The 18,139-nt window shown below is 45.1% G+C and overlaps 1 protein-coding gene across 1 annotated transcript in view; it reads right to left on the minus strand.

Annotated features, from left to right (window-relative positions):
- The window catches only part of FHOD3 (formin homology 2 domain containing 3), a 327,675-nt gene that overhangs the window by 91,435 nt on the left and 218,101 nt on the right, over positions 1-18,139 (minus strand). The gene's annotated exons all lie outside the window — the stretch shown is intronic.

An 18,139-nucleotide genomic window follows, 5' to 3' on the forward strand; every position in this document is an offset into this window, starting at 1 on the left:
CTCAAACGACTCAGCCACTCCTTCCCCTGAACCAGTTAGGGACCTTGTATTTGGGGATATGGGACCTCAAGGGTCATTTGTATTTGGATAGTTGGGACCTCAAGGGTCACGATGATGTAAGTGCACAAAGACCTTCCTGCACATGCTGAATCCAGCCCAAACTCTTGCCGACAGAAATCAGTACTAACCATTCTGGGAAGCCATTAGACCTCAATAAGATATCTTTTGACAGAGTAAGTCTACTTTTGGGGAGTTATCATAACCCTTATGGTTATTTATGTACAAAAAAATGTCATGCAGGGAACATTATGAAGATCATAATGAAAACTGGAAACTACCCAACTAGCTAACAATGCAAGAATTGGTAAGAAAGTATGATATATTACTCATCAACGGAATATTATGCAACCATTAGAAGTTATTGCCAATTTTGTAAGTGATAACATGGGAAATGTATATATCTAAATGTTCATATCTACATATATATGTGGGCTGAATTAAAACATCAAGATATAATATACACTATATACACTAAGTTTGATCACAACTTTGTGTAGAAAAAAAGTGTAAAAAACAGATTTTTAAAAGTGTAGGAGATAAAATGTCAGTTTTTCTTTTTTAAAAAAATATATTTTATTGACTTTTACAGAGAGGAAGGGAGAGGGATAGAGAGTTAGAAACATCGATGAGAAATAAACATCTATCAGCTGCCTCCTGCATACCCCCTACTGGGGATATGCCCACAATCAAGGTACATGCCCTTGACCAGAATCAAACCTGGGACCCCTCAGTCCACAGGCCAACGCTCTATCCACTGAGCCAAACCGGTTAGGGCAATGTCAGTTTTTCTTAATAAATTATACTATTATAATGAGAAATGAAGTATTTCCATTTCCCCAAATCTATCCTTGTTAAGTCTTGTGTGCTGGCTGTTTCTCATACTTGCTTATTTGGTACCACACATGAGGCCTGTGCTCAGTACCAGGCCTTCCACCAGGCAGATGGGGACCCAGATCCACAGTGTTACTCCATTGTCTGCTCATTGCACACACCACCTTCACAGGACTTGGTTTCTGGCATTTATTTTCTCTTCTCTTAAAAAAACCCAACACTGCACATGTCCCACTGCTTCCCTGAGTGTGGATTTGATTTTTCAAGAAGATGCCCAAACCACAGGCCACAGAGAAGGCAGGAAAGCAAAGGATGGGAAGAACGTACAAAGATAGGAAGAAGCAGAGAAGAAAGAGAAAAGCTCAGGAGTGAAGAAGAGGGAGAGAAGGGAGGAGGCAGCAAAAGGCGCGATGTGGTGGGAAGGAGGCTGCCCCCCAATCGGAGCTGAGTCCTTGGGGGGCCTGGCCCTGAGCTCAGGCTTCACCCTGGGTCCCAGCTGCCTGGACTCCCGGCTGGTTATTCTACGCAACAAAAACAAGTCCCTTCCGACCAAAAGTGGGCATCGGGTGGACTGTTTTAACAGGATTATTTTACTAAAATTATGTTAAAATGATGCTATGGAAATAAGGCAAGCAAAATGCTTTCCCTCCTCCTTTGGTCTTTCTAATGGCGAGCAATTAATTCAAATACCTCACAGCCTGTCCAGTTTTGCTTCTCCATTTCAGAGAAACTAACTGGATCCTGCAATTCACTATTCAGTTTTCTTTTCTTTTTCTAATTTTCAATGACTAACTGGTTGGTCTCCATTATAACCCGTTTAATTTCAGTCATCCACGAAAACCATCAGAAAATTAATGGGAACAAACAATATTTAGACAGTATTCAAATTCCTGTCAAATATTTAAAGATTATAAACTTTTCTCAGTTCAATCTAAATCAGTTCTCATTCACAAGCGTGGCTGCTTTTCGCAATTTCCATGTATACTCGTGTCATCAATTTATATGTTTCTACTGCTCCCTCCCCCAAGGGCTGTAAGTGGTAGTGAAGCTTGAAGACCAAGTTTGAGGAACCTGGGTCCCAGGAAAGCCCCATCAGAGGCTGTGATACCATCACCAGAAAGTCCTGGATCGCCATCATGAGCAAACACCACCCTGCTGGGGGAAATGCGGTTGCCAAGATATTTTTATTCCAGTGAAGCGTACAGCTCTTAACTTGCACAGAGATCCTGTTCTCAGAGGCCATACAAGCCACGTTGGAGGCAATCCATAGACATTGTGGGAAAGATGACAATAATCCAAGACTGTTAAATCTGGAAGAGGCTGGTCGGGAACTTGTAATTGGGAGATGTTTGAACTGGAATCCACAGACTCTTGGAGGCAGGGCATGGCCAGGTTGGGCCTGGGATTAGGAGTTGTGTCCATGAGTCCACAAAGGAGACAGAGGGACAGACTGCCTAAGAGAGAGGCCTATATGATGTACAGGTTAGGACCAGGCTTTGGAGCAGGCTGCCTGGTCCTAACCTGGTCCACTTATCCAGCCTCTCTGTGCCTCAGTTTCCTCTTTTGTAAATAAGGGCGAGCAATAGAACCTACCTCTTAATGGTTAAGTGATACTTTAAAGCACCAATTTTATGGAAAGTACAGGCATAAATGCTCAATAAATGTTAGCAATGATTATTATTACTCTAAGATGGGAGTGGCTACCAGCGTTAGCAGTAATTGATTTTGGACAATTGATGGCTCAAAATATACAACCCTCTGTTCCCCATTCCCTGCTCTGCAGCAGTTTCCAATCCAGGCATTGGTGAAGGAAAGGCACACAGGCAAGCTGACAGGCACTGCTGAAAATTCCCTGTGAAGTTTTGACTTACACACCTCTCTCCCCCTGCCTGCCTCTCCAATTTTTATAAGAATTATTGAAGTGTTCACACTTTAAGTGATGTCATTGTATTAATGTCCACGAAGTGATTCCAACTGCAATTGTTTGCCATCTCATGGGAGGCTATGAGCAATCTTTGAAAGAAAAAAAATGCATATTTAGAATTAAAAGAAAGCTATAGAAAAAGGAAAGAAAATAAAGACACCTACCTATTAGAAGAGAAAGACCGGAAGTTGTAAGGATCAGAGGCAGAATATGTGCTCAGATGGAGGGAATCAGAGCCACTGTTAAAGGAAAGAGCGCCCCACTCAAAACGCTGCATGGGAAGTGACTAAGCACTTTGCTGAATTCTGCACGTCAAAAGGACCCAAGCCAGACAGGCGGGTGTGAGATGCGTCGATTAGGCCAGACCATGCACAGTTTCAAACTTTACACTGAAAACCCATTTTTAGCCCAGTCAGGTGTGGCTCAGCAGTTGAGCATTGACCCAAGAACCAAAGGTCACAGATGTGATTCTGGGTCAGGGCACATGCCCAGGTTGTGGTCTCGATCTCCAGCCGATCAATGATTCTCTCTCATCATTGATGTTTCTATCTTTTTCTCCCTCTCCCTTCCTTTTTCTCCCTCTCCCTTCCTCTCTGAAATCAATAAAAAAATATATTTAAAAAAGAAAAGGGGGAAAATTTCCACTTTTAGTAATTGTATTATTACATAAGCCCTTTAATTTGAACAGATGACACTTTTCTTGTGCATCGTGCCTAACGACTGGTAGATATTTAGTGAGTGGTCAGGGAGTTAGTTCATGCCACAGCTGCGCTCTGCGCTAACCAAATCCACACAATCAGCAGAAGACAAGACAAGCGATGCGGTTAACAGGCTGTGCTTCCATCCCCGGGTTAATCTCACGCGCGCCTCCACACAAGCTGATCTACCTGCTTTCCTTCTGGGCCTCGGCTTCCTTTTCCTTGGTGGATAAGGGTGAATCCTCAAAGTCATAGGAGAAGAGGTGGAAGGGGCTGTGGGGCACATAGGGCAGCTTTTCTATGGTCTGCGATGCCTTCGGGGGGCCAGGTGTGGAGGTCCGAGAGGCAGGGGTGGGGTGAGGCAGCAGGGCAGGCACAGAGGATCCGCTGCCCCAGGGGCTCCCCCCTGCAGTGCTGGCTGGAAGCTGCTTTCCCTGCGAGGTGGAGGTGGCGCTGGAGGCAGGGGCGGGGGCTGGGCTTTCCTGCCCAGTGGGCTTCTGCTCTGAGGCAGGGCTGGCCTGGCTGCTGGCCCCACAGGGAAAAGAATTGAAGGGAGGGAAGGAAGGGAAGAAAGGAGATTCAGGAGAGAGAGAGAGAAAGCAAAAGTTAGCAAAGAGGAAAGAGCATGTAAAAACCCACTACTACTATAGCCACTTACTTCAGAGTTCAGCTGAAACTGCAGCATGAAAGCCCATCACTGACGCTTTGGTTTGCTCAGTAATCCTGGGGCCCTGGGTTTGCCAATCTGGGAGGCAAGACCCACTGGGCCTATGGGCATAGAGGCCTTTGGGAGAGGATTTAATGAAACCCCAAAGGTTCTTCTGCATCTGCCCTTAAGCCCTGCCCCCCCCCACCAGCCCCCCAGTCCCCCCATCCTCCCCCCACCACACACACACACATTTCTCCCCACTGGCTGTGTTGGCATCACAATTTGAACCTCACTGCTTTGTCTTGGTCAGAGTATCAGGCCTCTTCCTAAAAAGCCTAGTCTCGAGGAAGTGACATCCTACAGCCCATACTTCACTCACTTCTTTCGTCCTTTCTTGAGAGCAGGTATGGATGAGAGAAAAGGGAAAGAGACGCCAGCAAGGAATGCAGAGCAGGAAGGAGGGGCCGGCGTGCGGAGAGCACATTTTGTCCATTTCACACTTTCCCAGGGCCTCCTCAACTCGAAGAATTTGTGTTAAACTCTGCAGTTTTCAAAGCTATGGCCCCTCTCCCAGAGAACCTGACTCCAGCCATGCCCATATGGGAATGGGATATGAGCTGTTTTCTTTCCTACCTCAAATTCTGAGCTCCATCTACATATAAGGGCAGGGACATGCCAGTTTCCCTGGCCCGATGGGAAGGTGAGACCACACTGATGTGCTCAGTGCAGGCCTGGCACGTGGTCGGCACACATAGCAGGCACATGTGATGGGTACACATGGTGGGCACACACAGCAGGCACACGTGATGGGTATGCATGGTGGGCACACACGAAGAAGCAGCCAGCAGGAAGGGGAGGCAGCAGAAGACACCAAACCCATTGAAGTAAGCAGAATCTTCCCACCACTTTAAAGTCTAATAAGTTTACACCAGGGAACAAATAGCATGCAGATTGATGTGAATTAACACTATGGTACTATCTAAATAGAGCCCTGGTGTTCAATATGCACACCTTATTTCCTAAAACTGAAAAACATAACTAGTGTCTGATCAAGGACACCCTCCAGCGTCAGGCATGACGTCAAAAACACTTCAGAGGGTCGGATAACAACCACCTACTGTGCAAACAATCCTATGTAAAGACAGCACAATGTCAGCAGGGATGCCTTTGAAAGCTACCCATTCTGGCCAGATTCTTCCATCTGGTCCATAGGTGCTGAACTATGTGTCACTGAGGGTTGAAGGGCATGTGTGTGTGTCGGGGGGGGGGGCAGGTGGAGGTGGCACAGGAGCTGATTTATGTCAACACCTGATTTATGTTACTGTCCATATGACATGCACATTTCAGTACATAGGGAGCCATACCTGTGTGTTTATTGAGGGTCTACATAATTTCCTGTAACTAATTTTTCACCTCAAAAGAGACTGTCAATTAAACCTCCTCCCTTCCCAGAGCATCTGTAACTAAAAAGTCACTATCGCCAATCAGGGCTCTCGGCATGAGCTAGGAGCTCTGATGAATGTCCACCTTTCTCGCCCTCATTCTGAAATGTATGGCTCACTCTCTGTCCAGGCCATTCCATTCCTCTCTCCCTACCTGCTGGCTTCTTCCCAGTTATTTCCAAAGGGGAGAAGCAATCATTAGTTTGTCAGTTCAGAGAGGATTCCATGACCCATGAGAATGGTGGAGTCTTAGGGTGTCAAAGGGGCCTATATGAGAACTTTTATTTGTGCTGGTGACCTGGAGAATGAGGCTACGGCAGCAAAGAATCACATTGACTTTGAAGTTAGTAAGAAAATGATTTTTCCCTAATTCATCCAAGATCCTTTTAATTTTGCTTTTTGTGGAAAAAACTAACTGTAAAAGTGTCAATTTGCAGTATAATCAATTAAGTGGAGGAAAAGAACATCTGCAAGGTGCCTATGTCTGTTACCACTGACTGAAGACAGAAAGAATACACCTTGGAGAGATGAGCAGAGAACAGTAAACTCTCCAAAGGACCCTAGAGCTATGTTAGTTGTGCTGGGCATAAAAATAAATACTGAAAAATTTTTCTATACTCTAGTGCCGTGGTCGGCAAACAGCGGCTCACGAGCCACATGCAGCTCTTTGGCCCCTTGACTGTGTCTCTTCCACAAAATACCACATGTGGGCGCGCACGTACAGTGCGATTGAAACTTCATGGCCCATGCGCAGAAGTCAGTATTTTGTGGAAGAGCCAGTATTTTGTGGAAGAGCCACACTCAAGGGGCCAAAGAGCCGCATGTGCCTCGTGAGCCACGGTTTGCCGAGCCGCAGTTTGCCAACCACTGCTCTAGTGGATAAAAAGTGTTCCTGTCCACTTTGATAAAAAATAAACTTGCATCATTCACACAGTAGTTACCCACACATTTTAGCTAATATTGTACTGGTAAAATTAGTAGGAAGAAGGAACACACATAATTATTTTTAGTACAGTGCTGAAAGGGTTAAAATTTTCTGTCAATCTGACTGAGCCAAAGTACTTAATGAGGGAGGGAACAGTGGGAAGAAAACCAATTGGGTGAGTTTTCCACAAAGCATGGTTAGGAAGGCTGTATTGGAGTGAAAAATAAAGTTCTGTAATGAAAACATGCACTGTGATTTCTACAGACTAATCACTCTGTGGCTCTGTGTATAGGGTCAGTAAAGGTTTGCTGGTGGGAGCTGGTGAGGAAGGGGAGAGACTACTGACAGGGAGGTGGCTGCAAACCATTCATTAGGAGGGAGCCTTGGACTTTTAGTGGGGGCCTGGGAGGGTCCAGCCCTTGGTACCTGTCCTTGCCCTGAGAGAGGGCATCATCCTCTCTCTCTTCCTCTGAATTGGGCTCCGTGACTGGCTGCTCCTCTTCCTCCTCCTCCTCCTCCTCATCCCTGAGAAGAGGCCAGGAAAAGAAAATGCACACAGAGACAAGATGGAGAAGTGAGATAAGCATTACAGACAAACAGGAAGATGAAGCAAAATAACTCCAGCTGGCTGAAATGAAAAGAGCACATTCAATCTGTTAGGAGAAAGGAAGAGAGTTCTGAGATGGGGAAATTTCAATGTGGGGTGGAGATGCAATAACCCAGCACAGGCCAAATTTCTTTGTCGATTTGGCTGGATGCCACTGCCTTGCACCCCACCCGGGATTCAGAGCAGCTTCTGGCTCTGGCAGGACTCTTCTGTGGTTTTCCTCCTCCACACAGAGTCACGCAGGGAGTGCGTGGTGAGGCCCAGCTCCTGCAGCAAGCAGGGTCCTCACCTCTTCACTGCACCACTGTTGAGTAGAAACCACTGAGGGTCAGGCCACGGGGCACTGACCTCCACGGGCACCTATGGATTTTGCATGTCACTCCCTCATTCTCAGTGAATGTGATTCGCAGGGGAAGGAAGGGAGGGCTGATCCACTTCAAGGGTAGATGTGAGGTCTAGGTGGAGTCAATCCGTATCACCCCTGGGTTTCTCCTGGTGCCTTCAAAGTCTGGAGCCACCTATCATTTCTAGGGGAAGAAGGCTGCCTGTGAGTGAGGCTGACCCGAGAAAAGCAGAGCTGGAGAGAGAGAGAGAGAGGGGGGGGGGGAAAGAGCAGCCCCCGTGACAATTTTAAAACCTGGATCCAGTACTTTTGCCTTACTAATGGAAGATGATTTAAAACCTGGATCCAGAACTTTTGCCTTACTCATGGAAGATGATAAATTCTCATTTTTGCTACAGATAGTTGAACGGGGGTTTTGCCCTTGCAGCTGAACAAGTACAGACTTTAAAACTGAATCATTACCCTCCTTTGGCCTCTAAATTTTGTCAACACCTGATTTATGTTACTGTCCACATGAAATACCTACCTGAGGCCATGTGGGCTTCTACATGCCTTGACAAAGGAATTGACTCCTGAGCTTCAGTGACCTTCACCTTTTTTCTCTTCAGCCCCTCACACACTGGTCCTCCTCACCATGACACAGGACTAGCCCGCTTGGGAAATCTGACCACAAGCCCCCACTCACCCAAATCTCTCATTCCACTCCTCCCACCATAACTTTTCTGCATTCTCATAGTGTCCTTCCTCTACTTTCTTTCTTTTTTCTTTTCTTTTTTCCTCTACTTTCTAAAGTAGATGCATCCATAGACCTAGAACTCCTTCAATTCTCCCTTCCAATTGCTTCCCTCCCCTACTTTAAGTAGCACAGGTAAGCTTTGCTTCTTCTCTTCTCCATCTAAGAGGAATCCTACATGTCCAGCTTCTTTTGTCTACACTGTTATGTGCACTTGAAGATCATTTGTTCTCATTGCTACACAGCATTCCCTTATATGAATATGCCACAATCCAGTTATCCAATCTGCCATTGATGATAATCAGGTACTTTTCAGTTGGAAACTATGCCCAATGGAGCTGAGGCCACCTTCCCTCAGATTGATCAGAAATTTGCAGGTGTTATTACGCTTAGTCTATCCAGAACCCACAGATCTCTATCCTGCCACCCAATAGGTCTCTCCTCTTTAAAACAAAACATGGAGCCTTTCCCTCCAAAATGACTTGATTTCACTTGCTTCCCCAGGTGGTGAAGTCATGCAGAAGCAAAGTCTGCTCGACCTGGAGAGGTTCGGAGCCAGGCTGCCTGGGTTGCACTCCATCACTTCCTGGTGTTTGAACTTGAGCCCCACTTTCCTTATCCCAACAACAGTACCTGCCTCCTAGGAGCAGTGCTTAATATGTAAAGCACTTTGAAAAGGTGTGGCATATAGTGAACAAATCTGTTTGTTTTAGCTGTTAGCTCTCTCTATCATTACTGTCCTTTGGGCCCTCTGAAGAAATCTCTAACATCCCCACCAGTGGATACTCAAAACTCTACTTGATTCGGTAAGGACGAGGACACAGTACTCTGCAAAGCATTCCATAGCACTAACAGCAACGCTCCCCCTTTTATAACTTCCACCTGTGTAAGCTCCGTCTTCCTGAGCCCTTTCTCTTGCATGTAGTTGTCCCACAGATGTTTGCAGAGGGCAATCCTGAGCTACTTCCCAACCTGGCTCCTCTTTAGGCTCAACATTTGATCCGGCAATAAATCTTCCCAGGTCTTGTGTGTATCACAGCTGTGCTATCAGGACCAAGGGAAGGACCAAGGACAGGCAGCACAATGATGCCCTGGGAGGGCCCACTTCCAGGATGCCCTATGGTCAAAGCACTGGCCTTGCCCTACAACCAAGCAGTGAAGAAGGAAATACCCTCTTGAAGAGCATAGGACTTTCTGTGCTTGATTTTATTTAGTTTCACCCTATGATGAAATTAGTCAAACAGAATGATGTTTTATGTGATAATACTTAAGACTGAAGAATTAGTTCAAATAATTTACTTTTTCCCTAATTGAATTTTCTCTTAAAGTATAACTTAATTTTGTTTATATTTGTGCTACAGAATTCTGGGGTCTTTGACATGTGGCTCTCAAATATCTCTAGGGGTGTTTCACTTGTTTTAAATGATAAAGAGTTACTCCAGGGCACAGGTCTGTTCTGAACTCATCAGATATTTTCCTTTTTACCACAAACAGTCCCAAACTCCATGGAGGTCACACCTTTTACATTGGAAAAGCAAGAGGCCTGACCACCTGACCAATTCTGCAAGAGTCAGTTTCCTTCAAAGACAACTTAACTTTCCCAAATTTGATGTCGTTTGGCAAAATAATTGGTGCTATCTTGTAAAGTTAAACATTCATATTATGAACCTGATTCATATCCCCTAGAAGTGGCATTGCCCAAAGGCAGTGGTTCTGAACCTGGGTAATTCTGTCCCCCTGGGAGACATTTTTGGTTGTCAAATCTAAGGAAGGGGTGCTACTGTCACCTAGCAGCCTTAGATGTCATGACCTATAAGGCAAAAGACAGCCCCCCACAACAAAGAAGGGCTTGGTCCAAAGTGTCACTAGTGTCAAAGCTGAGAGAAACTGCCTGCAATACGGAAGCACATGTGCACCAGGACATGAGTCTAAGAACACTCGCAGAAACCATGTAATGGCCAAAAAATGGAAACAACCCAAATATGTACTAATAGGAAAAAGAATAAGCTGTGGTATTCCAAACAGTGAACATGGATGACCTTCAGCTCCATGTGACTCTATGGATGAATATTAAGAGCATAATGTGAAGAAAAGAAAACAAGTGTAAGAAGAAATATGTTATACTTTTTTATAAAGTTCCAAAAGGCAGAAGTGTATAATATATTGTTTGGTTATACAAATATGTCTGATAATCCTAAAAACCAATAATAAACCCATACGATAATGATAAACAATATTTATGAGTGCTGGTTACCCAGGTCAAGAGATGGGAGAGTTGGAAGTACACAGATAAATGTGGTTTAGGGGTAATGCTCTGGGTTTTTAGTGAGGCCACAGTCTCACTGATGTCCTTTATATTCATACATACATTTTATATAAAAACAAATAAAGACAGGGCCACTCATGGACCAAAGAGGACAATGTATCATGAACCAAGGATTATGATTAATCCAACTCTGAACAATTAGAATGTTTAACATAGATTTCACTTTCTTTAAGAGAAGTTTTAGGTTCACTGCAAAATTGAGCAGAAGGTGCAGAGATTTCCCAGCATGAGTAACAAAACACATTTTTTTAAAGCAAAGAGGTATAACTATGGAGCAAGAGCTCTCTCTCCCTTTGTCCAACAAATATTTATTGAGCATTTATTACGGGCAAGATGCTGGGGTATAGTGGTTAAAAGAAGTCCCCATCCTTGGAGTTTACAGGCCCATGACGGAGAAAGACATTAAACAACTAATTGCACCCAGAAATATTTGACTGAGGAAGACTTCCACGTGCTGTTGGAGCAAAACCCAAAAGGCCAAGCAGAAATTTGACCAGAGGACAAGATGGGATTTTGTACATGATACTCCCCTGTTCACACACATCTACTAACCCTAGGATCAAGTCCAACCCTACATAATACTCTAACCCCCCATTATCTCTCCAACTTTGTGTCCGACTTTCCCTTCATGAACTTCCACACCCAGTCTTTATTGGTCTATTGCTCTATCTGCCCAACACCAAGGGCATGTCAACTTGGGGTCCTTGCAGGAGCCATTCTCCCTGTCTGGAGTTACTCCTCCTCTCTTTCTCTAGTGGGCCCACCCCCCAGGGACATCTAGTAAGTTCTTGCTGCCTATTGAAGTTCTTTGTACTGTGGACCTAGCATGGTGTTCATCATGGAGAAACTTGCATGGATGGTCAAAGAACAAGACTGGCAAGAACCGAGAGATGACCCTGGAGATCTCCCCACATTGCAGGTAGGAAAGAAGAGATCCAGAGAGGACAAGATCACAAAATTTGCCAGTAAGAACTCTGGTCTCCTAATGTCCAGGCCCATGTCCTTTCTACCATGCAGGCTACCCCATGAAACAAGCAGAATCTAAGTTGTTTTTATCACTCAATCATCGCTGCACTGTTCCTTCTGAGCAACAGTCTCCTGAACTCTGCTTCTCGATCCTCCTCTCACATAGCACAGCCGACAAAATACCATTTGCACAGCTCGGTAAAGGACAAAGCTGTGTGTGGCCCCCAGGAGACCTGCCCAGTGCCCCAGTCACCCGAGACCTGCCTGGTGCCCCTGAGGGAATCCGTCTTGACACAGGTATGACCCGTGTGTGGCAACTAGTTAAAAAGCTCTGCAGTAGGCTTAGATAAGATGCAGACATTTTAAATGCCCTATTTAGTTCTGTAAAATGCATGGGAAAGAGCATAATGAGATGAAAAAGTATTTCATATAACTATTTTGTTAAATTTATGACAGAGAAAGTGCCCCTGTGGGCTCCTCTGCATTGCTCTGTGTTAGAGGATACTGAAACTGGAGTTTGAACTCAGCCACATAGTGACTCACACTTTCTGTTAACTTTAAGGCTGTTTCTAGGTTACCAAGGGTCCAAGATGAGATTTTAAAATTTCCAATTAGTGATCTTAACCAGTTAAGACATATATCTGACCAACTGGAGGAGTGATTTCATTCAAAAATAGAGTTTTGTTGTCCACCAAAGAGAGAAAAAAGTTTCCCTCTAAAGATTTTGCCAGCCAAGAGAATGAAAAGACATCTAACAGAGCCCAGCTGTTACGCTGATGTTTCCATGGTGAGAACCCAAAGTTAGACAGGAAAGTATTTATTGTCCCTGTAGCACGCAAAGCTTAGAAGGAGTATACGGTCCAGGCCATGGATACTGAATATACCCAAGAACAGAACCTTAATACAGAAACCATTATTTTGCTATTTTGTTTTAGAATGAACTACTAATGGATCCAGCACATTCTTTTTGCTAAAAACAGAGCAGTTTGCCCAGCCGGGTGTGATTCAGGGGTCGAGCATCAACCCAGGAACCAAGAGGTCATGGTTCAATTCCAGGTCAGGGCACATGCCTGGGTTGCGGGCTCAATCCCCAGTAGGGGGTGTGCAGGAGGCAACTGATCAATGATTCTCTCTCATCATTGATGTTTCTATCCCTCTTTCCCTCTTCCTTCCTCTCTCTGAAATCAATAAAAACATATTTTTAAACACACACACACACACACACACACACGCACACACACACAATGGAGTAGTTTAATATAATAGAATTCCAGTCTGTAGAGTATAAACATCAATAGGAGAAAAAAACAACAACACAATTAGTAGCCGAGTTGCAGATCTATTCATGTATAAAACAAATCAATCCAGTGATAACCAAGGACCTTGTGATGTCTCACTACTTTCTTTTGTATGTACTTTGATTTTATGATTTTAAAAACCTTTAGTCTCGGTCATAGATACTAGTAAATTGCTTTAAACGTCCCTGAGAGGTCTCAGAGAGCAGAAGAGACACTAGGATGACTGAGGACTGAAATTCTCTATGAACTTTTGGAAGCAGCAGGGATGCCAAGTGGCAGCGTCCAGACGTGAAAACTGCTCTGCCCTGTGACTGGCTTGGCTCTACCCTGAGACCCTGGGGCTCTCTTATCTCGCCCATAAAATAAAGTGCAACAGCAGAATGGGAACCTCCAGCGCTGGGGGTCTGTGATAGCTGGGGAAACAACACTGTGTGGCTATCAGACAAGTGCTCCTAACTCTAGAAGTTGTCCAATCACTAGTCTAATCCCCAGTTTAATGTATGTTGTCTGTTAAGCTCATTTCTAAGTGTTTCAAAAAATGGTACTCCCTGCACACATTCAGTGTTATGTTTTTTCACAAGTGGGAAGAAAACGATACTAAAGAGTGAAGGACTCCTAGTCAGCGATGAAAGAGACATAATACGTATGTGTTTAATTAAGCAGCAGATATCAAATATAACCCAACACGAGGAAGCCAAACATGTCTGAGTTTCAGTACACAGTAATATCTTTCTAACTTGTGACTCAGTTTGATTCTAAAACTCTAATTGCCTTTTTACATGCTTTGGACTTCAACACACCACAGTCAGCTCATAATATGGTAATAAAGTACAGATAATTGGCATCTAGAGATAAACCCCAAATCTTCTATTTCAGCCAGTGTTCTTCCCAACAACCTCATTTTCTATTTTCTCCCCCTCTCAAGTCATGCCCCAAATTACCAACCGTGACCACATGGACTTGTTTGGGTAGCATTTGCTTTCTACTTCATTGACCATCTGCTGGTGTGGATGCCAATGAAGAATGAATTCTATAAAATGGAGATAACAGGAAGAGAAAAAAGTGGCAAAGGGCCAGAATGATTGAGAGACCTTCACCAAAGGAACTGGACACATGTCACAGGTCTGCATGTTGCCCTGCACACTCCCACAGCTCCCACAGTGTCCCAAACAGTTCTGGGCTCAGCCTGGCCCAGGAGGGTGGGCCTGGAAGATTCAGCAGTACTGCCTTTCCAACGCATGCCTCGACCTCTGCATGCCTCTCCACAGTCAATAGCAATCAGTGATCCTCACCATTATGATATACTATTTGAAAATGTGAAGGCTTCAGAAATTGTATTCAACTATTTGGGGATGTGGACTGAGCATGTCCACAGGGTTGAGGACAACTGCCCTAGTCCAAGCTACCCATGTTTTTCAGTGGTTTTGCATCAATAGCAAACAAGTGTCCCTATTTCCACCCTCCTTCACCTTGATCCGATCGCACCAGGCAGACAGGCATCTGTTCAGATGTGCACTGCACGCCAAACAACAACAAGACTCCGTGCTGTGGTTTCTAAGACCCTGCATGACTTGACCTGCTTACTGTGCAACCTCATCTCATCTCTGTTCCACCTCTGTGTCCCCCTTAACACTCAGAAGCCTTGTCTCTTGAGACACCTATTAGTTACCCGGGTACATCATGCCTTTACTCCCTTTGCCATTGAACACGGCATTGCATCGGCCCAGGCAGCTCTTTTCATCCTTTAGGATTCAGCCTCAATACCTGAGAAGGCTTCTTGGATGACTCCCATCCCACTATACTCTTTTCTAAAGAATCTTTTAAAATTAATATTAAACTACAAGTATCCAAACTCCATTTAAGAAGATATAATATTACTAATAAAAATTAAGTCCCCTTTGACCAGCGGTAACCACTGTTATAAATTTGGTATATAAATTTCCAGATGAAAAAAATTAGACATGCCCTAGCCAGTGTGGCTCAGTTGTTTGGCTGTCATCCCCATGCACTGAAAAGTTGCCAGTTCGATTACCAGTCAGGGCACATACCCGGGTTGCAGGCTTGATCCCTGGTGGGGGACATACAGGAGGCAGCTGATTAATATTTTGTTTTTGCATTGATGCTTCTCTCTCTCTCTTCCTCTCCCTTCCTCTCTCTCTAAAACCAATAAAAAATCTTTAAAAAAATTAGACATATTATTCTACAATTTTTTACACAGCAATTGATGTGACAAGTATGTTGGTACTTATAATATGGTGCATTTCTTAATGCTGGTTGCCTTCCATTATATGGCTATTGCATGTTTTAGTTACCTAGCCATTCCCCAATTGTTTGCTGTTATAAGTGATGCTGTAAGAACAACCCCTGTGCATGTCCTTGTGCACACCTGCAAGTTCCCCTCAAGGTCATACCTTTAGATCCCTGTTGCTCTCTACCACACAGCCCTACTTGCTCCCTTCAAAAGCTCTCCTCCAAAGCTACACCTGCCTTGTTACAATATTTATGTGTGCACTGTCCTATGAGCCTGGACGCTTCATAAGCATCTTGTTTACCATTGTACCCTCAGGACCAAGAATGTGATGGCACAAGAAAATATGAGTTGAGTGAATAATGAATGAGTATGATTCAGCTCTCCTTTAGCTCATGAGCTAGTATTCCTGCCTCAATAAAAGCAGGACAGTGATAATATCAAAGTTCATAGAATGTCAATACTGACAAAGAAGTCCATCAACGTAAGCTTACTGTGAAATAACATGCGCAGGATTGGGGTTTGTCTCCTAGCTGCTGGCTTGCTCATGTGCTTACAGACATGAGCTACTACAGATGTGAACTCGAGTCCCAGCCATGTTTTAACAAGCATAAAGGTACTTCATCTTTGCTTCATGATATCCCCTCCATTTCCTGATAAAAATGATTTACCCTTATAATTCAAAGGCAATTTCACAAAGCTTTTCATAGGTGAAAAAAATATAAGCAAAGAAAAATATCTTCTCAAGTCCAGTTCCGAAGGCCTGCCATTGGCACGCAGCCATGCCCCCGCCGCCCGACTCAGCCCGCCCACCCGAGACCTCTAGGAGAGAAATGCCTGCTACAGCAGGTCCTGACTGGCCACAGCCTTGTGGGGGCTCATCTCTAGTCAACTTTTAATCTCCTGTTTATAAAACCAGAACCACACGCTGGAAAAATAAACCTCAGGAATGAAGTGATTTCTCCGGGGCAGTGTGAACACTGTAATTGAGTATTCCGGAGGTGTGATATAATTGCCTCTGAATTCCTTCCTGAGCTCTGTGTCTCCGGGAAGCTTGCTGCATCAAGATGATCAAAAGGCATTTCGGCTGCAGATGCCTGTCCCGAATGCGCCCAGGTTTCCTTGCCCACTGCAGGCCACTCTCCGAGGCGAGGGGCAGGCTCCTTCATCTTTGCTTCGTTCTGCCTCCCTCGGATTCTCTCCAGGAAAAGCAGGCTCTACTCGGAGGCCTGCAGTCACCTACTTATTCTATTTATTTAACAACCTCTGTGCCGGGTACTCTCATGCTGAGCACTTCACAGAGTTCACTCATTTTATCCTTATGGGAACTGCCAAGGTAGATACTATTGTTACTCCGTTCACAGAAGAGGACCTGAGGCACAGAGAGGTTAAGGAATTCTCCCAGAGTCACACAGCTAGTAAGCCAGGATTTGAACCCCGGCAATTCAACTCTAGCACCCAAGCTCCTGACCACCGTGCTCTGCTACCTCTGCTACCATCATTTCTTTGTGGCTCGAAAAAGAAAATGTCTCTTCCATTTAAGGACTGAAAGAAGCCAACAATTCTCCCTACTTTCAGAGTCTCCCCTGAACATCGATGCCTCTTCTCACTGCACCCATGTGCATGGGGAGTCTAGCAGGCCTCACCCCCTGCCCATCCCACCGAGGCCCCATCCCACCAGAAGGAGAGCTGATGACAGCTTGGTATGGGGCACCACAAGACGTACTTGAACCATGACGATAGCCCATGTTAATTCTGATCAGGTTCTGAACCATAAACAACACTCACTTAGAAATGGGTATTTTTTTAACATGGATATGATGCTTCTGTGATCACTGTCAGCATGCTGAGCACGTGGTGTGAGACCAGACTGCCATTAGGCCCTTTTTCTCGGGGCCTGTCCAAAGGGCTCCCTTGCAAAGTGCTTCCCCAGCATCACTCTGCCCAGTCCTCCTTTTCATTATGGCAGATTTGGCCTCTCCCACCCCCATTTTCAGGGCTGTTTCCCTGTTCATTCAACCTTCCTCAGTGAAGAGTTACCAGCAGGCTCCCTCCACATGCAGACTCTTGTCAAGCAAAGATAATCTCATTCCTTCTTCCATGATGGGATTCAATCAGCTCAGCTTAGCGATCCTTGGGAAGCCTCAGCTCACTTGCAAAGGGACCTGGGAATTCCATGTGATATATATAGAGAGGCTGGCTCTGCAGGACCACCCACACCCACACCTGTCCCTCCACAAGGTGCCGAGGAAAATCGAGCTCCTCCAGGAAGGACTGTGAACATTCAGAACACTGCGGGTGGGGCGGGGGGAGGAGTATGTGTTGGGGGAGGTGCGTTATAGGAAATGGGCTTGACCCTCAGGACGAAAATTTCCAAAGCAAATCAAAGAAACAAAGACCTTTCCTCTCTGTGCAGTGTGCCCGCCGGCACTCCCACAGTAAATCGCTTATCTCTCCCTGAAACATCACACCGGGAAAGGCCACTCTAGCTTTAGAAACACTTACACTTGAAGACAACTGGTTTCAAGGTTCACTGAAGGGGAAAGACAGAGTTCTTGGTTTCAGCATTTCCTAGGGCTTTATCCATTCACTTCTTGGCTCACTCCGTTGGTTTCCACTGGGTTATGGCATCTACGCCTAGGTGTCAACCCTTACCTATGTGTACCTGAGTCCAGAAGAGCCTATCCCACTGACACCTCAACTAAAAATGCCCAAAGCTCACCTCGTGGCCTTACAACCATCCCCTGACTCTGTGTTAGCGGCAGCGTGGGAATCACCTAGGATCCTTCCTCTCCTTCCTCTGCCTCACCATATGATGCAGTCACTGTCCCACACTTGCCACTGTCCCTGCCTGCTGCAAGCCCCCACCACCACCCTGTTTGCAGTCAGCCCTCCTCTAGGGCACTCTCCATGCTCCTCCCAGTGGCCTTCCTGAAACACAAACCTACCTCACTTCCTCACTTAAAATTCATCAGTATCCCTGTTAAGTTTTAAGAACCAAATCTGCCATTTTCTTCCCAATCTAGAAAGTTCCCCAATTCAATTCAAGAAATCCAAATCTCCCAGAAACCTGCCATCTGGTCCCAGTG

Source organism: Myotis lucifugus, unplaced genomic scaffold (genome assembly GCF_000147115.1).
Source record: "Myotis lucifugus unplaced genomic scaffold, Myoluc2.0 scaffold_16, whole genome shotgun sequence".
NCBI classification, from domain to species: Eukaryota; Metazoa; Chordata; class Mammalia; order Chiroptera; family Vespertilionidae; genus Myotis; species Myotis lucifugus.